Raw genomic sequence first — 24,107 nt, 5'->3', positions numbered from 1 at the left:
TAGGTATTATCGTGGATGATTGCTTAAGGTATAGAGAGAGGCACTGAACAAAAAAAGATATATATAGATAGAAAATCTTTATAATGCTTCAACCTCGAAGATATGACATATAATATAAAACATGGCATAAAGAGATCAATAATATAAATGCGTGTATCACACATATAACACAATAAAATATAAACCAATGATAGAATTGGCTAGAGACAACCACGGCTGTATAGTAAAATCAACTAAAATGCGCTACTTGTATGGAGTGTGGCCATCACTCATAAACTCAGTCCCTAGTATAACTCGTATCCAAAATTAGCACGTTAATTTCTGCAAACTCAATTCATCACAGACGTGACACAAGATAATATCCAGCAATGAAAAATCCTCCTTCAATAGTAAATAGAATCGGGTAGTTTACCCGGTCACCTGAATCACGGAAGTCTGTACGGGTAAGCCTATGAGCTCACACTGCCTGTGGTTCTGTGACTCCTTCCTTAATTAGCCGCTGTGCAGATGTCAGTATTATCAAAAGATCGAGACAGGGCGTCCGCTCGGATGTTTTTGGACCCAGGATGGTAAGTTAAGATAATATCGAAGCGTGCAAAGAATGATGCCCATCGAGCTTGACGTGGGTTGAGGCACCGAGCTTCACTGTTATAGAGCAAGTTCTTATGGTCCGTTAAAACTGTTACTGGATGGCGGGAACCCTCTAAGAGATGTCGCCACTCCTCCAAGGTGGCCTTGATTGCGAGCAACTCTTTGTCGCCTATACCCTAATTTTTCTCACGAGGCAAGAATTTTTTAGAGAAAAATCCGCAGGGAAGATGGGCACCAAGTTCAGATTTCTGGAAGAGCACTGCTCCGATACCTATTGCGGACGCATCAACTTCCAGAAAAAAGGGTTCTAATTGATTTGGTTGAGAAAGAACTGGTGCAGACGAGAAGGCTTGCTTTAGGGAATCAAATGCCTTCAAGGCATCGGAAGACCATTCTCTGGGATTGGATGATTTACGGGTTAGAGCGGTTATTAAGGCAATAATTGAGGAGAACCCCTTAACAAACTTTCTGTAATAGTTGGCGAACCCAATAAATCTTTGAATGGCCTTGGTGCCTTGAGGAAAAGGCCAACCTGTGCAACGGACACAGCACTGGGACGGCGCCTGACAGGTACATTGTAAATGCTAATCCAAAATTTATGTCCAGAAAAGTACTTTAGCCACAGGGACAGGTCTGTAACGTAAGAGTATACCAGATCTTTGGATAGTGACAAGCATGGACAGATCACATGATCACAGGGGGAATGATTCCTCCACCCCTGCGATCGGATCCTGGTGCCTGGCTGTCACGGTGACAGCCAGGCTGAAGACAGAATAGCGGAGACCAGCGGCGGGTCCCAGGTAAGTCTCTGCTGAGCTGTTGTACCGGGCCCCCTGGTGAGCCCGTGCCCGGTACAACAGTACCCCCGTACCCCCCTGATGGCGGCCCTGCTGAGCTTGCAAAAGTCATTATTGCAGATGAGAGAATGGATATTATTTTTAGAAGCAGGTTGAATAAGAAAAGGGTGGATAATGGCAGTGCTTTACTGGTGGACTCAATTGGGCTGGCAGAGATTCTGGGTGTGAGGAATAAAGCAGAGAGTGGTCTTGCGGAGGACACCAAGGTTTCAGACTTGATTGAGTGTGGATTGTGATTTGTGTTTGACTGTGCTGAAGATTGTTGTCAAAGTGGTGACTGTGGCAGGAGTTACAATATTTAAATGTGGTTTGGACATGTGCTGCCTAAGGTAGCATAGGGACATAGAATTATAACATTTAATGACGCAACTTAGTCCAGAAGGAGAGAGGTCAGCTGCCAGGTGGTAGTAGAGGCAACATCACCTGAATAGTGGGCCAAGAAAATATACCTATTACAAACAATTGTAGATCCACAAAATATAGTGTGAGTTAAGGGCTCTATGTGGCTGAGGCCAAAACAATAAATGATGGGTAAGATAGATAGTAAGTGAACCTGGACATAAATGTGTCACAAAGGACAATGGAGTTAATGGTGTGTATGAGAAGAGGGGGAACAGCAGTGTCCTAAACAGCAGAGAGATCAGTGGGAATGATTGCTGAGACTATTGCAGGATAATCTTTATTTTAATGAAAGGAATAGTAAAGAATAAAAAAAAGTAAAGAATCAAAGGACAATACATAGAAAATACTAGAGTGCTAATTGTCAATTAGTTCCTTGGGTGATGACCAAACAATAAGGCCTAATCAAAGAAAAACATAGGCAGGGTTGCTTGATTTTCAAGATAGATTGAGGCGTGATAATGCAGGTCATGCTGGATTCAAAACAGGCTTACATATTTTGCTGTTGGACAACAAAACAACAAAATAATAAATATATACAGCAATATAAACTCATATATTACTTTAATGCAGGTACTTTGTATACCCATTTGTGTGGATGAAGGTGGGAAGTGTTACATAACATGCAAAGGCTTGTGCTATGCGCAACACAGTAGTATCCCGAATACTGATTTGTGGGTTTCCTATATATATTGGTTTGGGAGTCTTGGTTCTGGTGGTTTTGCTGAAAAATTGATACTAGTGCCATCGTGTATTAAACCCATGGATTGCCTAATGTTAGCTAGGTGAAGAGACAATTTCCCGTCTAAATTCAACAGATTTGGGAGACTACACTTGAATGCTGGTCCCAATATATATAAAAAAAATTCAATCAAAAGATACTTAAATTTTTCAACAGCCTCCTACTCCCTGGCCACCTACTCAGACTCCTACGGTCCGTGCTCCTGGCCCTTCTCCCTGCCAGTACTTTGGTGGTGCTACATGTGGGTCATACAGGCTGTTGTTAAAAAGGTCACACATTAGTTGTTTGCATAATATTGCCTGGTTCTCCTTTACATCCAAACAGTGTCAATATGTAAGTTAGAGTCATTTATAACAATATGATCATTGAGTCTCTCAAAAAGCCTAAGAATTAAAATATGTTATTGTCATTTGCTGCAAACAACATTCACAGATTTAATCACTGATATTATTAACACAGCATATGGGTAATGTCAGAAGATTTGCAAGCTAAGCCTGACTTTCGAAACGTCAGGCCTTCGAGTTTGGCACATTCAGCATTAGTGACATCATAGCAGCAAATGAAACGTTAAATTACATTTTTGGTTTTAGGGTCAAAGTGCTCATACTAAACAACTAACCTAAGCTGAAGACAGATCATAAATTATTTAGGAGTTGGGTAGTAAAGCTTGTCTAGGCTTAAACCTTAGTCTTTATTATGGTCATTTATTATGAATTCCCTTTCATTCTGACAATAACACATGTATGATTTGCTATGAGTTTGTCACAAAACTAAGTTTGATTTTTATTTTTATTTTATCCTTTAAAAATCAGATTGCATTTGTGTATTATAGACTTGACATTAGAAACGGAACACATATGATAAATCAGAGTTACCTTAAAAATATGTGTCAATCACATAGCGCCTGACGTTGCCACCCTCATCTGTCTCCCGAGGTCTGGGTTCTGACTCCCCCACCTCCTTCTTCCCCGCAACCTGGTCCTCCACCCCTCGAGCCCCACTCCGGATAGCAATATTGTGAAACACCATACATAGATCTATGATGTCACATACTTTACTAGGCCCATACATCAGTGCGCCACCAGACCAGTCCAGGCATCGCAAACATTCCTTTAAAAGGCCAAAGGCCCATTCAATGACTGATTTGGTGGCTGTATGGGCCAAGTTGTATGCAACATCACGTTCTGTCTGTGGGCTCAAAATCAGAGTGAGGAGCCAAGGGCATAAGGGTTAAGCGTTATCTCCTATGTAGGGTGAGAAGGAAGACAAAATAACCAAACGTTAATACACTCTTGGACAAAGAAATGACCCCCCCTCCAAATGGTCACATTGTATGATGTAACTAGTACATGAAACAAAAGTCAAATTGGCTGGTAAATCTGGAATATTTGCTAAAAGGAACAATATATTATTGAAAACAATACACATTTGACAAAACAAATGCCATAGGTGGATGAAGGCTTGTTACAATGTGTTTTACACGTGACATTTGAGGGAGGTTATGGGCAATATATAATTTGCATGTATTGAGTAGTTTTAAACTAACCACACCAATCAAAATTTATATAATTAAATTTGAATAATACACACATTACCTAACACCTTACCTTACGCGTGTGGCCTTGGAGAGTTAACTACCTTTAAATTGTGTCTAAAATTTGCTACTTTTTTTACCTCGTGTAACATTATATGTGATTATTGTGTTTTGTAAATCATGGCACGTGGTCAAACAAACACCAAAAAAAAACAACTAATCAATAGCTTTGTAACATGCACTATATCACCCAATATTGAAAACAAACATCCAAGGACAAAGTTCACATTCTGAGTACAGTGTCTCGGAAGTTAATGATTGTCCAATAAAGGTTAGGAGGAAATAGAGTTAATACATAAATCTAACTGCCAAGAAGCCACGCGTCTCCATGTGACCTTGCACCCCCTTGCCTCTCTTGCAATCTGCGCCACGTCCCTGATTTCCGAAATGCAAAGTCATGAGTACTCCCACCCCATATGGCAACCAGGTCTCGAATCTGGAGAGAAAGGTCACACACATATATCCTGGACATGTATTAAGTGGAAATGCTTCCTGTTCAAATACAGAGAAGTATCCCCACTCAACGGGACCAAGGCCACATGTGTCCCATCTACTGCCCCTATGACGTGCTTAAAGCCAGCCATGGTGACAAACTGCCGCTTAATGCGCACATGGGACTCCTCATCGAGTGGCAGGTGTATAAACTGCGCAAGCCACGACAGGAATGCCCTTAGCACAACTTTCAGAACACAACTGAAGGGGGCCTGGGACATATCTGCCACGACCCCCACTGTGGTCTGGAAGAACCCATTGGCGCAGAAGTGCAGTACCTCTAACAGTTTGGTCAAAGGCGGTACTGATTTTGGGATGTGGCGCATTGGCTCAAGGTCACTCTGCACAATGCATAAGGTGTCCAAGATGACATGAGGAGTAAGCCAATAAAGACTAATACATGGCCTGAAGAGACGCTCCCTAGGATGGCGATGTTGGACGAGTTGCTGGTTTGGACAGTGTGGAGGATCAACCTCCTCGATAAAGACTTCCCCATTTAATAAAAGGATATGTTATATGTGGGGGAAAAAAGGATGATTTCAAAGAAAAAAAAAAAAATTACCTGAGGCCTTGTAAACTTTGTAGTTACAATGTAGGCTCCAAATATGCAAATCATACTTACTTGAAAATCTGTCATAATATTGCTCCGTCTTTTTTTAAAGTACGGTTATACAAGTGAAAAAAAAATAAACCTTTGCTATATACTCATACCCAGGCCCCCATTAGGCAAGTTTAGGCACTTGTCTAATGAAAATTACTTTAAAACTGTGCGGCAACCGCTGACCATACCTGTCACGGCCGCCGCACAGCATTCAGATGCACGGGGGAGTGGAGGGGAGGAGACGGAGCAGGGAGGCGGCGGTGGTGAGGTAAGGAAAGACGGGGTGAGGGGTGAGGAGGGAGGAGGGCACCGTTTTTGCGCGGGGGGGCGCCGATTTTTTCAAAATGCCTAGGGCGCCGTGGACCCTAGCACCGGCCCTGCTCATACCCTGGGTAAAGTGAGAAGACACATTGGCAGAAACATCATCACCATAAAGTAACAGAAAGAGAAACATAACAGACACAAGAGTAAGTAGGACTAGATACTTACTGCACAAGAAGATAAATAATGGTGCTGGAATAAATAACTTAAATCTTTCCACTCTGGGCCAAAATATAATGAAACAAAATGGAAACTGGTTGGGGGGCCATGTAAAAAATAGAGAAAAGAAAAGCAAAAAATTAATACTTTTTAAAATACTGTGTCCCTGGCCATAGTGACAAGACACACTGCATACATTGCAATCTATTATGTGTATTGTTATAGTGGGCCCTAAAAATGATTTCTCAATCAATTACTGCCAGTTTATTTGTAAAGTTTTAAAAAGCATACCTCTACACAGTACAATTTATTCAGAATCTCCTCCCAATCTCCACAGATTCTCCACCAAGATAAAAAAAAAAAAGTACACAAAAAACAAATGCAGCAAACAGTGTTTTAAAGTGATTTTTAATTAAACAAGTGTATGCAGGTGTACGTACTGCTTCGGATCAGATGACGACAGTTACAGGTGTGTTAGGACAGCCATCTTTCCTTTTATGTGTTATGTTGTATTTGTTTTATTAGCACTATTAGCTAGCACCTATAGCACTTTCAAACATGGTGCTTGTCATTTAAGTTTATATAATGTATGGAATGCTCGATCTACACATTACCTTAGTGGTTAGACAATCTACTTTCCAACAGTGGAGTCACAAGTTCAAATCCTGACTTATGGTCATATCTGTGTGGACTTTGTATATTGTCCCCATGTTTCTGTGAGTTTAATCCAATATGTGAGTTATATAAGAGTACACTTGTATATGTTTTGGTTCCAGCTTTGCGGTTACCGGAGACGAGACAAGGCACAGGTCAGAGGTAGATCTAAGAGGGCGGGAGGCAGAGTATTTTGATATGAGATTTGAGATGTATGCAGGGGTAGTGTTGTTGAGGAATTTGTAGGTAAGGGGGAGTAATTTGATTCTGGAGGACACAGGGAGCCAATGTAGGCATTTGCAAAGTGGTGCAGCAGATGTGGAGCGGTGAGAGAGGAAGGTCAGTCTTGCAGCAGCATTTAGGATGGATAGTGTGGATATATGGGTGTCAGGAATGACAGATAGCAGGAGATTGCAAAAGTCAAGACGGGAGATGATGGGAGAATGGATGAGTTTTGGTAGCATGTTGAGTAAAAAAAGGGTGTATTCTGGCAATGTTTTTAAGGTGGTGTTGATAGGACTGGGAGAGAGTCTGGATGGAGGAATAAAGCAGAGGGTGTAGTGAAGTGTGACACCAAGGCAGCGTGGAGACTGAGGAAATTGTGGTGTTATTGACAGTGAGGGAGATTTGAGGTTAGGTGGTGACTCTGACAGGAGGGAGGATAATAAGCTCTGTTTTGGACATGTTGAGCTTTAGGTAGTGTTGGGACATCTATGTGAAGATAGCAGAAAGACAATTGGTTACACGAGTGCAGAAGGAGAGAGGTCAGGGGAAGAGATATAGATGTGGGTGTCATCAGTGTAGAGGTGGTATTGGAGGCCAAGTGAGCAAATTAGTGCCCCCAAGAGAAGATGTGTACAATGAAAAGAGTAAAGGGCTAAGAAAATAGCAGATAGTGGGAGTGGAGGGGAGAATGTGCCAGAGGTAGACACATAAAGAAGTTGTTTGATAGGTAGGAAATGAACCAGGAAAGAACTGTTTCACAAAGGCCAATGGAGTGAAGGGTGTGCAGGAGAAGAGGGTGATCAACAGTATTAAAAGCAGCAGAGAGGTCCAGGAGAATGAATGTGGAGAAATGACCATTAGATTTTGCAGTAAGTAGATCATTGGTCACTTTTGTGAGAGCAGTTTCAGTGGAATGTTGGGAGAGGTAGCCTGATTGCAAAGAGTAGAAAATGGAATGAGAGGAGAGAAAGTGAAACAGGCGTTTGTACACTAATCGCTCTTGTCAAAGTTGAATAATTGGATGAAATAAACTATATTGATTGATATTGTTATGATGTAATCGCACGATAAATAACGCACACATACACTTACATATTCACTTGTAAATAGTTCACCTTAAAATAGTTCCAACACAGTTGTTTATAATCAAATGTAGAGTTTACAGTTAAATATAATAATGTTAAAAGCACTTTAAAAGTATCTAAGGCTCAGGATTTAGCAAATGTATCATGTATAATTTCGGCTTTGCGATCGCTTCCTGCAATCAATAGTTATGGAAGATAAAAGATTGAATGATCAAAATGGCATTGTGTTTTAAGTTGTTTACAACTGGTTTGGGTCAGTTTCCTTGAGAAGCACATGTTTTCAGCTGTTGGGGGAAGGTGATTCCCTCTTCCCATAGAAATCCTTTGATCTGACCTAAGACCTGATTTACATTAGACTGTCCTGAACCCTGAACCAATGGAAACATGTTTTATACTGAAACCGGATACTATCAAGCTTTTTTATCAGCTCTTTCTCTCTCTCTCTGAACGTGGCTACATGTGAGCATGGCTGTGTTCCATTGTCCTCGGGGGAGCTCTATAAGGAAAATGTAATGTATTCTGTGTTTTCATACTTTCCTGCTTGTCACTCACCGGACCGTGAGTGCCTCTTCCCGGACATTTAGGAACCGTGGCCGTCCTCCATCCTGAGGGTCTGCGCATGCGCAGCCCTTTCCTACCCTTCAGTGTATGTCCCTTTAACTTAATTGGCAGATCAGGCAACACTCCCTATATTAAGCACCTGTGGTCAACACCACGTTGCCTGATCTTGGAGTCTCATTCCCCATGAGTCTCTGAAGGTGTTTCCTCGTTTGTTCAGCGCTGCTGATTCCTGTGGTTTCCAAACCACTTCTACCTCTGTGGTTTCCAAACCACTTCTACTACTGTGGTTCCCATACCACTTCTACCATCAATTGTATCATCGTGACTGTTAGCTGATTCCTATCCGCTGCCTCCGTGCACTACAGTCTTCTAAGCCACTTCAACTCTATCTCATATCATTGTGACTGTTTGCTGATTCCTATCCGCTGCCTCCGTGCACTTCAACCACTCTCCACATCTACTCACCTGTTCATTATCAAGACTGTGAGCTGATTCCTATCCGCTGCCTCCGTGCACTTCAGCCACTCTCCACATCTACTCACCTGTTCATCATCAAGTCTGTGAGCTGATTCCTATCCGCTGCCTCCGTGCACTACAGCCTCCAGCTTGCAACTCGTCTGTGTTTCAACATCGTGACTGTTAGCTGATTTCTATCCGCTGCCTCTGTGCACTACAGTCTCCAGCGTACAACTCGTCTGTGTTTCAACATCGTGACTGTTAGCTGATTCCTATTCCGCTGCCTCCGTGCACTACAGACTCCAGCTTGCAACTCGGCTGTGTTTCATCATTGTGACTGTTAGCTGATTCCTATCCGCTGCCCCTGTGCACTGCAGTCTTCATCTCATCTCTCCCGTGCTTCCTCGAGACTGCTGCTATTATTGCCATCCGCTACTCTCCGTGATCAACAGCTCCTGGTCTACTCTGCTCACCCGTGTTCCATCGCTATTTGCACCTGCTGGTTACTACTGGTTACCTCCGGGGATCCGCAGAGTCCTGCTGCTGCTGCCAGCGCTAATCGTCCATCTACTGCTGATCCGCTCTCCACGCCTTCCTGTGTTCCGCTGGTCTCTACCCGCCTGTCAGCATTGGATTCCTGTCTCATCCGCTATCCTGCTGCTAGATCATCACCATTCTCCTGGGTCCTCCAAGAGTCCAGTCCGCGTTCTACCGATTCCTGTGGATTCGTGTCCCTGTTGGTTTACTTACCTGTGCGCTGCACCTACTAGACCTCTGCTTCATCTATCCAGGGACTTCTCATCCTGCCGGCCTCCTGCCGCTCAGGTATCGCTGCACTCCTGTCTGACTGCCTGCTTCTGAACCACGGTATGCATACTTCTCATTGACTGTGCTGGTGTATTGCATACCTTGCTGGACTGAGTTTGTTCTCCTCTGGAGTTTACTATCCGCTGAGACTATTACCATCATTGACTGTACTATCTTGTGCCGGATTACTTCAAGAGACTTTCCATATTTGCAGTGCTGTTCAGTCATTCATATATATATATCTATATTGTGCATATTACTGTGGATCGTGTTAAGGTGCCGTGTTTACCCTGTGTTGCAGTCTCTCCCCGTGCATCTCCTCACATATATATTCAGTGGTACAACTTGCTAGTAGCAGACCACTGATCCCTGTTTCCAGTATCACCTGTTCCAGTATCCTCTCACATAGCAGTGGTACAACTTGCTATCGCAGACCACTGACTCCCCGGATACCTCCACTTGGATTCCATTCTTTCACCCAGACAGCGGTACAACTTGCTATCCGCAGACCGCTGACTCTCATCACTTCCTCGTTTCTGTTGGACATTCCTCCTCACTATAGCAGTGGTACAACTTGCTATCGCAGACCACTGACTACCTTCACGTGTCCTTGTCCATACAGTTCCTCGTGTACTATTACCTCCATATTACCAGTGTTGCTAGTCATAGACTTTCCTGAGCATCTCATCATCTGCTATTTACTGTTCCGTGATCACCCTGCTACCAGAGTACCCTATTACCACCTACATTGCTCTGGTAAGCCTACCACCTGGTGATCCCTGGGTAAAGACTCCTAGTGCCCGTGACAGTAAGATCAGGCCATGACAGACCCAGATACGGAACCTACCGCCAAAGAGATGCTGCAGCATCTGGTCAGCCGTGTGGAGCAACAGGATGCCCGCCAACAGCTGTTACTTCAGTGTTATCAATCATTAACCTCCCAAGGAACATCTGGACAGACTGTGACAGCCACTACTGAGGCTCCTGTGCTTTCCTCCGTTTTCCCAGTGCCATCCCAGGTGTCTACAGCTTCCACGCTTCACCTGCCTACTCCGTCAAAGTACGATGGGGACCCCAAAACTTGTAGGGGTTTCCTTAACCAATGTTCAGTCCATTTTGAGCTCCAACCTCAAAATTTTTCTACCCATCGTTCCAGAGTGGCCTATCTTATCTCTTTGTTTTCTGGACAAGCCCTGGCTTGGGCCTCCCCTCTGTGGGAGAGAAACGACCCAATATTGCAAGATAGTGCCAAATTCATTTCTACATTCCGAAGTGTGTTCGATGAACCAGGTCGTGTGACCTCCGCTGCTTCCAGCATCCTCCGTTTGCGACAAGGATCTCATACAGTAGGCCAGTACGTCATTCAATTTAGGATCTTAGCCTCTGAACTTCAGTGGAACACTGAAGCCCTAGTTGCCGCCTTCTGGCAGGGGCTCTCCGATAAAATTAAAGATGCACTGACTACCCAGGAGCTTCCTTCGTCACTTGAAGATCTGATCTCTCTTTGCCATCGTGTTGATATGAGATTTCGTGAAAGTGAGGCTGAGAAAACAACTTCTGCTAAAGCACCTCTTCGTTCAAACCCTCAATTTCGTCCTGTTTCACCCTCTGTGATTCCCATGGAGATAGGACGGTCCAAATTATCTTCAGAGGAGAGGAAACGAAGAGTCAAGAATAGACTCTGTATCTATTGTGCTGATTCCACTCATATGCTCAGCTCTTGCCCTAAGAGATCGGGAAATGCCAGGCCCTAACTAGTTCTGGAGAGGTGAAGTTAGGGTCCCTGGAGTCCTCTCCATCTTCTATGAAATCTAAAGTCTGCGCTTTTGATGTTACGATTTCCTTTGCTACCAAAACCTTTGAGTCACAGGCATTGATTGATTCCGGAGCAGCAGGAAATTTTATTTCCAAATCATTAGTGCATCAATGGTCTCTACCAGTAATTACGTTAAGAACACCCATTACTGTGACGGCTATAGATGGATCACGTCTCATCAACGGTCTCATCACCCAGAGTACGTCTCCAGTAACACTTCAGATTGGTGCCCTGCACCATGAAGAAATATCGTTTTTAATCCTTCCAGTTACGACAAGTCCGGTTGTCTTAGGCCTTCCATGGCTTCAGTGTCACTCTCCCCAGATTGACTGGCGCACCCCTCAAGTTACGTCTTGGGGGTCTGAATGTTACCATCGGTGCCTTTCCCAAGTTATTCCTCTCAAAGTACAGCAATCTTCTATTTCATCTTCCTCACCGGGACTCCCTCCTCAGTATGCTTCATTTACGGATGTGTTTAATAAAGCTCAGTCTGAACGTCTTCCTCCTCATCGTTCTTGGGATTGTCCGATCGACCTTCTACCTGGCAAGACTCCTCCCAGGGGTCGGGTCTATCCTCTCTCGTTACCTGAAACTCAAGCCACATCTGAGTACATACAGGAGAACCTCCAGCGTGGGTTTATTCGACCTTCCACCTCTCCCGCTGGAGCTGGTTTCTTCTTCGTCAAAAAGAAGGATGGATCATTACGCCCTTGCATAGATTTTCGTGGACTCAATGCCATTACTATTAAGAATCGGTATCCCATTCCGTTGATCACTGAGTTATTCGATCGCATCAAGGGAGCCCGTATCTTCACTAAGTTGGATCTTCGTGGTGCCTACAATTTAATTAGAATTCGTTCCGGTGACGAATGGAAGACAGCGTTCAACACCAGAGACGGGCATTACGAATATCTGGTAATGCCTTTCAGGCTGTGTAATGCCCCCGCTGTTTTTCAAGGCTTCATCAATGAGATCTTTCGGGACTTATTATATGTATGTGTCGTCGTCTACCTGGACGACATATTGATCTTCTCACAGGACCTGCCTTCTCATCACCAACATGTGGCAGAAGTCCTCTCCAGGCTACGGAAAAACTCATTGTTCTGTAAATTAGAAAAATGTTCATTCGAATTGCCCCAGATTCCATTCTTGGGGTATATAGTTTCCGGAGTTGGCCTGAAGATGGATCCAGACAAGGTGAATGCTGTACTACATTTGCCCCAGCCAACTACTCTTCGTGCTATCCAGCGTTTTTTAGGTTTTGCCAATTACTATAGACGCTTCATTCAAGACTTCTCTTCCATTGCATCCCCTATTGTGGCCCTGACTCGGAAAGGGGCTAATCCTAAGCAATGGTCATCTGAGGCTCTCCAAGCCTTTCAAATTCTCAAAGAGTCCTTCTCCTCGGCTCCAATTCTTCGACAGCCTGATGTGACACTTCCCTTCTTCCTAGAAGTAGATGCCTCTAATGTGGGCCTGGGAGCCATTCTCTCCCAACGCTCAGAACAGCAAAAATTCCATCCCTGTGCCTTCTATTCTCGGGGTCTTCTGCCCGCAGAGAAGAATTATACTATCGGGGTCAAGGAGTTACTGGCTATTAAAGCTGCATTAGAGGAATGGAGATACTTATTGGAAGGAGCTCGCCATCCGGTGACGATCTTCACGGATCATAAGAACTTGTCATATCTCCAGTCTGCCCAATGCTTGAACCCTCGTCAAGCAAGATGGTCTCTTTTCTTTTCCCGTTTTGAATTAATTATAACCTTCAAACCAGCTGTCAAGAACAAAAAAGCTGACGCTCTGTCTAGAGCTTTTGTGACGTCCTCTGATGTAGAAGAGGTTTCCAACCATACTATTCTAGATCCCAAATGTATCTCACTGGCTGCTTCATCCACCAAAATGCTACCATTTGGGAAGACCCTTGTACCTCCTACTCTAAGGAGGAAAATCCTTTCGTGGTTCCATGCCTCCCGTTTTTCTGGACACGCCGGTGAACACAAGACCTTTGAGATTCTCTCTCGAACTTACTGGTGGCCTTCAATGAGGAGAGACGTCAAAGAGTTCATTGCTTCCTGTGAGTTATGTTCCCAGTTCAAATCCTCCCGCAGAACTCCAGCAGGGTTGCTGCGACCACTACCCATTCCGTCCAAACCATGGACCCATATTAGTATGGATTTCGTTACTGATTTACCACATAGTAAGAATCATAATACTATTTGGGTGGTGGTGGACAGATTTTCGAAGATGGCTCATTTCGTCCCTCTGTCTGGTTTGCCTTCCTCGTCTATTCTGGCTGAACATTTCATTAAAGAGATCTTCCGTATCCATGGATGTCCGTCGGAGATTGTGTCTGATAGAGGAGTACAATTCGTTTCCAGATTCTGGCGAGCCCTTTGTAAAACCTTGGGCATACGATTAGCACTCTCATCTTCTTACCATCCGCAATCTAACGGACAAACTGAACGAGTCAATCAAGATCTTGAGACTTTTATAAGGATGTTCTCTTCAGCCAATCAAGACAACTGGGTAGAATTGCTTCCCTGGGCTGAATTCGCCCATAACAACATGTACCATGAGTCATCATCCAAAACTCCATTTTTTGTGGTCTACGGTCACCATCCGTCTTTTCCGGAATTTCCTGCCCTCCCGCCCACCCAAGTCCCTGCTGTGGTGACTGTTTGTCAGACCTTCAAAAATATCTGGTCTCAGGTCAGAACCTGTTTAAAGAAGACATCTAACAAATATAAGTCGTTTGCAGATAAAAAGAGGCGGGCTATTCCACCACTAAAAATTGGAGATCGTGTCTGGTTATCTACCAAAAATATTCGTTTGAAGGTCCCATCTATGAAATTCGCCCCTCGTTTTATTGGTCCATATAGGATCATCCAAATAATCAATCCAGTATGTGTTAAACTTCTTCTTCCTAAGAATCTTCGGATTTCCAATGCTTTCCATGTGTCCTTGCTCAAACCTCTTATCATCAACCATTTCTCAACTCCTCCCTCAGCTCCGCAGCCAGTTCAAGTTCATCAGGAGGAGGATTTCGAGATTACTGAGGTATTGGATGCAAAAATTTCGCGAGGAGTCCTCCGTTTCCTCGTTCATTGGAAGGGCTTTGGTCCTGAGGAGCGCTCTTGGATCAAAGCTGAAGATCTTAATGCTCCTGCCCTTTTGAAGAAGTTTTATTCCAAAAATCCGGACAAACCCGGTTCCAGGCGTTCTGTGCCCACCTTTAAAAGGGGGGGTACTGTCACTCACCGGACCGTGAGTGCCTCTTCCCGGACATTTAGGAACCGTGGCCGTCCTCCATCCTGAGGGTCTGCGCATGCGCAGCCCTTTCCTACCCTTCAGTGTATGTCCCTTTAACTTAATTGGCAGATCAGGCAACACTCCCTATATTAAGCACCTGTGGTCAACACCACGTTGCCTGATCTTGGAGTCTCATTCCCCATGAGTCTCTGAAGGTGTTTCCTCGTTTGTTCAGCGCTGCTGATTCCTGTGGTTTCCAAACCACTTCTACCTCTGTGGTTTCCAAACCACTTCTACTACTGTGGTTCCCATACCACTTCTACCATCAATTGTATCATCGTGACTGTTAGCTGATTCCTATCTGCTGCCTCCGTGCACTACAGTCTTCTAAGCCACTTCAACTCTATCTCATATCATTGTGACTGTTTGCTGATTCCTATCCGCTGCCTCCGTGCACTTCAACCACTCTCCACATCTACTCACCTGTTCATTATCAAGACTGTGAGCTGATTCCTATCCGCTGCCTCCGTGCACTTCAGCCACTCTCCACATCTACTCACCTGTTCATCATCAAGTCTGTGAGCTGATTCCTATCCGCTGCCTCCGTGCACTTCAGCCACTCTCCACATCTACTCACCTGTTCATCATCAAGACTGTGAGCTGATTCCTATCCGCTGCCTCCGTGCACTACAGCCTCCAGCTTGCAACTCGTCTGTGTTTCAACATCGTGACTGTTAGCTGATTTCTATCCGCTGCCTCTGTGCACTACAGTCTCCAGCGTACAACTCGTCTGTGTTTCAACATCGTGACTGTTAGCTGATTCCTATTCCGCTGCCTCCGTGCACTACAGACTCCAGCTTGCAACTCGGCTGTGTTTCATCATTGTGACTGTTAGCTGATTCCTATCCGCTGCCCCTGTGCACTGCAGTCTTCATCTCATCTCTCCCGTGCTTCCTCGAGACTGCTGCTATTATTGCCATCCGCTACTCTCCGTTATCAACAGCTCCTGGTCTACTCTGCTCACCCGTGTTCCATCGCTATTTGCACCTGCTGGTTACTACTGGTTACCTCCGGGGATCCGCAGAGTCCTGCTGCTGCTGCCAGCGCTAATCGTCCATCTACTGCTGATCCGCTCTCCACGCCTTCCTGTGTTCCGCTGGTCTCTACCCGCCTGTCAGCATTGGATTCCTGTCTCATCCGCTATCCTGCTGCTAGATCATCACCATTCTCCTGGGTCCTCCAAGAGTCCAGTCCGCGTTCTACCGATTCCTGTGGATTCGTGTCCCTGTTGGTTTACTTACCTGTGCGCTGCACCTACTAGACCTCTGCTTCATCTATCCAGGGACTTCTCATCCTGCCGGCCTCCTGCCGCTCAGGTATCACTGCACTCCTGTCTGACTGCCTGCTTCTGAACCACGGTATGCATACTTCTCATTGACTGTGCTGGTGTATTGCATACCTTGCTGGACTGAGTTTGTTCTCCTCTGGAGTTTACTATCCGCTGAGACTATTACCATCATTGACTGTACTATCTTGTGCCGGATTACTTCAAGAGACTTTCCATATTTGCAGTGCTGTTCAGTCATTCATATATATATATCTATATTGTGCATATTACTGTGGATCGTGTTAAGGTGCCGTGTTTACCCTGTGTTGCAGTCTCTCCCCGTGCACCTCCTCACATATATATTCAGTGGTACAACTTGCTAGTAGCAGACCACTGATCCCTGTTTCCAGTATCACCTGTTCCAGTATCCTCTCACATAGCAGTGGTACAACTTGCTATCGCAGACCAGACCACTGACTCCCCGGATACCTCCACTTGGATTCCATTCCTTCACCCAGACAGCGGTACAACTTGCTATCCGCAGACCGCTGACTCTCATCACTTCCTCGTTTCTGTTGGACATTCCTCCTCACTATAGCAGTGGTACAACTTGCTATCGCAGACCACTGACTACCTTCACGTGTCCTTGTCCATACAGTTCCTCGTGTACTATTACCTCCATATTACCAGTGTTGCTAGTCATAGACTTTCCTGAGCATCTCATCATCTGCTATTTACTGTTCCGTGATCACCCTGCTACCAGAGTACCCTATTACCACCTACATTGCTCTGGTAAGCCTACCACCTGGTGATCCCTGGGTAAAGACTCCTAGTGCCCGTGACAGTAAGATCAGGCCATGACAGACCCAGATACGGAACCTACCGCCAAAGAGATGCTGCAGCATCTGGTCAGCCGTGTGGAGCAACAGGATGCCCGCCAACAGCTGTTACTTCAGTGTTATCAATCATTAACCCCCCAAGGAACATCTGGACAGACTGTGACAGCCACTACTGAGGCTCCTGTGCTTTCCTCCGTTTTCCCAGTGCCATCCCAGGTGTCTACAGCTTCCACGCTTCACCTGCCTACTCCGTCAAAGTACGATGGGGACCCCAAAACTTGTAGGGGTTTCCTTAACCAATGTTCAGTCCATTTTGAGCTCCAACCTCAAAATTTTTCTACCCATCGTTCCAGAGTGGCCTATCTTATCTCTTTGTTTTCTGGACAAGCCCTGGCTTGGGCCTCCCCTCTGTGGGAGAGAAACGACCCAATATTGCAAGATAGTGCCAAATTCATTTCTACATTCCGAAGTGTGTTCGATGAACCAGGTCGTGTGACCTCCGCTGCTTCCAGCATCCTCCGTTTGCGACAAGGATCTCATACAGTAGGCCAGTACGTCATTCAATTTAGGATCTTAGCCTCTGAACTTCAGTGGAACACTGAAGCCCTAGTTGCCGCCTTCTGGCAGGGGCTCTCCGATAAAATTAAAGATGCACTGACTACCCAGGAGCTTCCTTCGTCACTTGAAGATCTGATCTCTCTTTGCCATCGTGTTGATATGAGATTTCGTGAAAGAGAGGCTGAGAAAACAACTTCTGCTAAAGCACCTCTTCGTTCAAACCCTCAATTTCGTCCTGTTTCACCCTCTGTGATTCCCATGGAGATAGGACGGTCCAAATTATCTTCAGAGGAGAGGAAACGAAGAGTCAAGAATAGACTCTGTATCTATTGTGCTGATTCCACTCATATGCTCAGCTCTTGCCCTAAGAGATCGGGAAATGCCAGGCCCTAACTAGTTCTGGAGAGGTGAAGTTAGGGTCCCTGGAGTCCTCTCCATCTTCTATGAAATCTAAAGTCTGCGCTTTTGATGTTACGATTTCCTTTGCTACCAAAACCTTTGAGTCACAGGCATTGATTGATTCCGGAGCAGCAGGAAATTTTATTTCCAAATCATTAGTGCATCAATGGTCTCTACCAGTAATTACGTTAAGAACACCCATTACTGTGACGGCTATAGATGGATCACGTCTCATCAACGGTCTCATCACCCAGAGTACGTCTCCAGTAACACTTCAGATTGGTGCCCTGCACCATGAAGAAATATCGTTTTTAATCCTTCCAGTTACGACAAGTCCGGTTGTCTTAGGCCTTCCATGGCTTCAGTGTCACTCTCCCCAGATTGACTGGCGCACCCCTCAAGTTACGTCTTGGGGGTCTGAATGTTACCATCGGTGCCTTTCCCAAGTTATTCCTCTCAAAGTACAGCAATCTTCTATTTCATCTTCCTCACCGGGACTCCCTCCTCAGTATGCTTCATTTACTGATGTGTTTGATAAAGCTCAGTCTGAACGTCTTCCTCCTCATCGTTCTTGGGATTGTCCGATCGACCTTCTACCTGGCAAGACTCCTCCCAGGGGTCGGGTCTATCCTCTCTCGTTACCTGAAACTCAAGCCACATCTGAGTACATACAGGAGAACCTCCAGCGTGGGTTTATTCGACCTTCCACCTCTCCCGCTGGAGCTGGTTTCTTCTTCGTCAAAAAGAAGGATGGATCATTACGCCCTTGCATAGATTTTCGTGGACTCAATGCCATTACTATCAAGAATCGGTATCCCATTCCGTTGATCACTGAGTTATTCGATCGCATCAAGGGAGCCCGTATCTTCACTAAGTTGGATCTTCGTGGTGCCTACAATTTAATTAGAATTCGTTCCGGTGACGAATGGAAGACAGCGTTCAACACCAGAGACGGGCATTACGAATATCTGGTAATGCCTTTCGGGCTGTGTAATGCCCCCGCTGTTTTTCAAGGCTTCATCAATGAGATCTTTCGGGACTTATTATATGTATGTGTCGTCGTCTACCTGGACGACATATTGATCTTCTCACAGGACCTGCCTTCTCATCACCAACATGTGGCAGAAGTCCTCTCCAGGCTACGGAAAAACTCATTGTTCTGTAAATTAGAAAAATGTTCATTCGAATTGCCCCAGATTCCATTCTTGGGGTATATAGTTTCCGGAGTTGGCCTGAAGATGGATCCAGACAAGGTGAATGCTGTACTACATTGGCCCCAGCCAACTACTCTTCGTGCTATCCAGCGTTTTTTAGGTTTTGCCAATTACTATAGACGCTTCATTCAAGACTTCTCTTCCATTGCATCCCCTATTGTGGCCCTGACTCGGAAAGGGGCTAATCCTAAGCAATGGTCATCTGAGGCTCTCCAAGCCTTTCAAATTCTCAAAGAGTCCTTCTCCTCGGCTCCAATTCTTCGACAGCCTGATGTGACACTTCCCTTCTTCCTAGAAGTAGATGCCTCTAATGTGGGCCTGGGAGCCATTCTCTCCCAACGCTCGGAACAGCAAAAATTCCATCCCTGTGCCTTCTATTCTCGGGGTCTTCTGCCCGCAGAGAAGAATTATACTATCGGGGACAAGGAGTTACTGGCTATTAAAGCTGCATTAGAGGAATGGAGATACTTATTGGAAGGAGCTCGCCATCCGGTGACGATCTTCACGGATCATAAGAACTTGTCATATCTCCAGTCTGCCCAATGCTTGAACCCTCGTCAAGCAAGATGGTCTCTTTTCTTTTCCCGTTTTGAATTAATTATAACCTTCAAACCAGCTGTCAAGAACAAAAAAGCTGACGCTCTGTCTAGAGCTTTTGTGACGTCCTCTGATGTAGAAGAGGTTTCCAACCATACTATTCTAGATCCCAAATGTATCTCACTGGCTGCTTCATCCACCAAAATGCTACCATTTGGGAAGACCCTTGTACCTCCTACTCTAAGGAGGAAAATCCTTTCGTGGTTCCATGCCTCCCGTTTTTCTGGACACGCCGGTGAACACAAGACCTTTGAGATTCTCTCTCGAACTTACTGGTGGCCTTCAATGAGGAGAGACGTCAAAGAGTTCATTGCTTCCTGTGAGTTATGTTCCCAGTTCAAATCCTTCCGCAGAACTCCAGCAGGGTTGCTGCGACCACTACCCATTCCATCCAAACCATGGACCCATATTAGTATGGATTTCGTTACTGATTTACCACCTAGTAAGAATCATAATACTATTTGGGTGGTGGTGGACAGATTTTCGAAGATGGCTCATTTCGTCCCTCTGTCTGGTTTGCCTTCCTCGTCTATTCTGGCTGAACATTTCATTAAAGAGATCTTCCGTATCCATGGATGTCCGTCGGAGATTGTGTCTGATAGAGGAGTACAATTCGTTTCCAGATTCTGGCGAGCCCTTTGTAAAACCTTGGGCATACGATTAGCACTCTCATCTTCTTACCATCCGCAATCTAACGGACAAACTGAACGAGTCAATCAAGATCTTGAGACTTTTATAAGGATGTTCTCTTCAGCCAATCAAGACAACTGGGTAGAATTGCTTCCCTGGGCTGAATTCGCCCATAACAACATGTACCATGAGTCATCATCCAAAACTCCATTTTTTGTGGTCTACGGTCACCATCCGTCTTTTCCGGAATTTCCTGCCCTCCCGCCCACCCAAGTCCCTGCTGTGGTGACTGTTTGTCAGACCTTCAAAAATATCTGGTCTCAGGTCAGAACCTGTTTAAAGAAGACATCTAACAAATATAAGTCGTTTGCAGATAAAAAGAGGCGGGCTATTCCACCACTAAAAATTGGAGATCGTGTCTGGTTATCTACCAAAAATATTCGTTTGAAGGTCCCATCTATGAAATTCGCCCCTCGTTTTATTGGTCCATATAGGATCATCCAAATAATCAATCCAGTATGTGTTAAACTTCTTCTTCCTAAGAATCTTCGGATTTCCAATGCTTTCCATGTGTCCTTGCTCAAACCTCTTATCATCAACCGTTTCTCAACTCCTCCCTCAGCTCCGCAGCCAGTTCAAGTTCATCAGGAGGAGGATTTCGAGATTACTGAGGTATTGGATGCAAAAATTTTGCGAGGAGTCCTCCGTTTCCTCGTTCATTGGAAGGGCTTTGGTCCTGAGGAGCGCTCTTGGATCAAAGCTGAAGATCTTAATGCTCCTGCCCTTTTGAAGAAGTTTTATTCCAAAAATCCGGACAAACCCGGTTCCAGGCGTTCTGTGCCCACCTTTAAAAGGGGGGGTACTGTCACTCACCGGACCGTGAGTGCCTCTTCCCGGACATTTAGGAACCGTGGCCGTCCTCCATCCTGAGGGTCTGCGCATGCGCAGCCCTTTCCTACCCTTCAGTGTATGTCCCTTTAACTTAATTGGCAGATCAGGCAACACTCCCTATATTAAGCACCTGTGGTCAACACCACGTTGCCTGATCTTGGAGTCTCATTCCCCATGAGTCTCTGAAGGTGTTTCCTCGTTTGTTCAGCGCTGCTGATTCCTGTGGTTTCCAAACCACTTCTACCTCTGTGGTTTCCAAACCACTTCTACTACTGTGGTTCCCATACCACTTCTACCATCAATTGTATCATCGTGACTGTTAGCTGATTCCTATCCGCTGCCTCCGTGCACTACAGTCTTCTAAGCCACTTCAACTCTATCTCATATCATTGTGACTGTTTGCTGATTCCTATCCGCTGCCTCCGTGCACTTCAACCACTCTCCACATCTACTCACCTGTTCATTATCAAGACTGTGAGCTGATTCCTATCCGCTGCCTCCGTGCACTTCAGCCACTCTCCACATCTACTCACCTGTTCATCATCAAGTCTGTGAGCTGATTCCTATCCGCTGCCTCCGTGCACTTCAGCCACTCTCCACATCTACTCACCTGTTCATCATCAAGACTGTGAGCTGATTCCTATCCGCTGCCTCTGTGCACTACAGTCTCCAGCGTACAACTCGTCTGTGTTTCAACATCGTGACTGTTAGCTGATTCCTATTCCGCTGCCTCCGTGCACTACAGACTCCAGCTTGCAACTCGGCTGTGTTTCATCATTGTGACTGTTAGCTGATTCCTATCCGCTGCCCCTGTGCACTGCAGTCTTCATCTCATCTCTCCCGTGCTTCCTCGAGACTGCTGCTATTATTGCCATCCGCTACTCTCCGTGATCAACAGCTCCTGGTCTACTCTGCTCACCCGTGTTCCATCGCTATTTGCACCTGCTGGTTACTACTGGTTACCTCCGGGGATCCGCAGAGTCCTGCTGCTGCTGCCAGCGCTAATCGTCCATCTACTGCTGATCCGCTCTCCACGCCTTCCTGTGTTCCGCTGGTCTCTACCCGCCTGTCAGCATTGGATTCCTGTCTCATCCGCTATCCTGCTGCTAGATCATCACCATTCTCCTGGGTCCTCCAAGAGTCCAGTCCGCGTTCTACCGATTCCTGTGGATTCGTGTCCCTGTTGGTTTACTTACCTGTGCGCTGCACCTACTAGACCTCTGCTTCATCTATCCAGGGACTTCTCATCCTGCCGGCCTCCTGCCACTCAGGTATCACTGCACTCCTGTCTGACTGCCTGCTTCTGAACCACGGTATGCATACTTCTCATTGACTGTGCTGGTGTATTGCATACCTTGCTGGACTGAGTTTGTTCTCCTCTGGAGCTTACTATCCGCTGAGACTATTACCATCATTGACTGTACTATCTTGTGCCGGATTACTTCAAGAGACTTTCCATATTTGCAGTGCTGTTCAGTCATTCATATATATATATCTATATTGTGCATATTACTGTGGATCGTGTTAAGGTGCCGTGTTTACCCTGTGTTGCAGTCTCTCCCCGTGCACCTCCTCACATATATATTCAGTGGTACAACTTGCTAGTAGCAGACCACTGATCCCTGTTTCCAGTATCACCTGTTCCAGTATCCTCTCACATAGCAGTGGTACAACTTGCTATCGCAGACCACTGACTCCCCGGATACCTCCACTTGGATTCCATTCCTTCACCCAGACAGCGGTACAACTTGCTATCCGCAGACCGCTGACTCTCATCACTTCCTCGTTTCTGTTGGACATTCCTCCTCACTATAGCAGTGGTACAACTTGCTATCGCAGACCACTGACTACCTTCACGTGTCCTTGTCCATACAGTTCCTCGTGTACTATTACCTCCATATTACCAGTGTTGCTAGTCATAGACTTTCCTGAGCATCTCATCATCTGCTATTTACTGTTCCGTGATCACCCTGCTACCAGAGTACCCTATTACCACCTACATTGCTCTGGTAAGCCTACCACCTGGTGATCCCTGGGTAAAGACTCCTAGTGCCCGTGACACTGCTTTAATGTAACATCTTTAATAGGTATCATGTATCGGCTATATTGTACTGTATTGTACTTATTTATTGAACTGCTAAACAAATTGCTTTTGCTAAATAAATTGCTTGTGCTTTGGAAACACAATACAATCGCTTGGGCAATGCTTATTTGAAAACGATAAAATTATTTTAATAATTTGGGGGCTCGAAAAGGCGCTACATTGCTCAAAGATTCACAAAACTGCCAGATTTTGGTTTTCCAACAAAGGGTGGGATGAGAACGTATGCCTTTATATCATCTAGTGTTGCTAAATTGAATATCCGCTTTGTGCAATCTATGGGGTGCTAGTGAGAATCTAGGGACAAGTAAGAAAGAAAAAAAAAATCTGTTTCTTTTTCATGTCATTTTGCCATTTGAATGTGGTTTGTTTGCATTGCATAGCGTATGTGTTCCTGCATTAAGTATGTGAACTTCCGGTATTTTTAGCACGTTTTTAAACAATCATGTTCATAGTCTGTTATATATGTATAGTATTATCACTTGTTAAAGCCTCTGAAAAAAAAATATTACCATTGTTTGGGAAATCTATTTTCTGTACAGAAAACAAAAGGTTGTGTGTGTGTATGTGAATGTTATGCATAAAGACAAAAGTATACTGGTAACGGAATATAGGTTTTAGCACGTGCGCCCAATACTAATGTGTATTGATAACTAGTTTGAGCGGTGCGATTCGACCGCATGGTAAGGCCGTGATTGAGTATTGGGAGGGCAGCGTGGAACTGTTGAAAAATTTAAAGCGCTTTGGTTCAGGTGTGTCTGATGGGGCACGGTAAAAAGAGGACATGACAACAAATGTTCTGTTCTCGGTGTGAACAGGATATAAAGAAACCTTTGTGTGAAGTGGTGTTCTGTTCTAACAAAGAGCAGGTGATAAAGAGACACCACAGAGTATACATAGCAGGTATACTCGAAGCGAAAATAACAGGTTTTTGCGGCATTT

The sequence above is a fragment of the Mixophyes fleayi genome, chromosome 9, assembly GCF_038048845.1.
Source record: "Mixophyes fleayi isolate aMixFle1 chromosome 9, aMixFle1.hap1, whole genome shotgun sequence".
NCBI lineage: Eukaryota > Metazoa > Chordata > Amphibia > Anura > Limnodynastidae > Mixophyes > Mixophyes fleayi.
The sequence above is the reverse complement of the archived record's forward strand: the minus strand, read 5'-3'. Positions refer to the sequence as shown.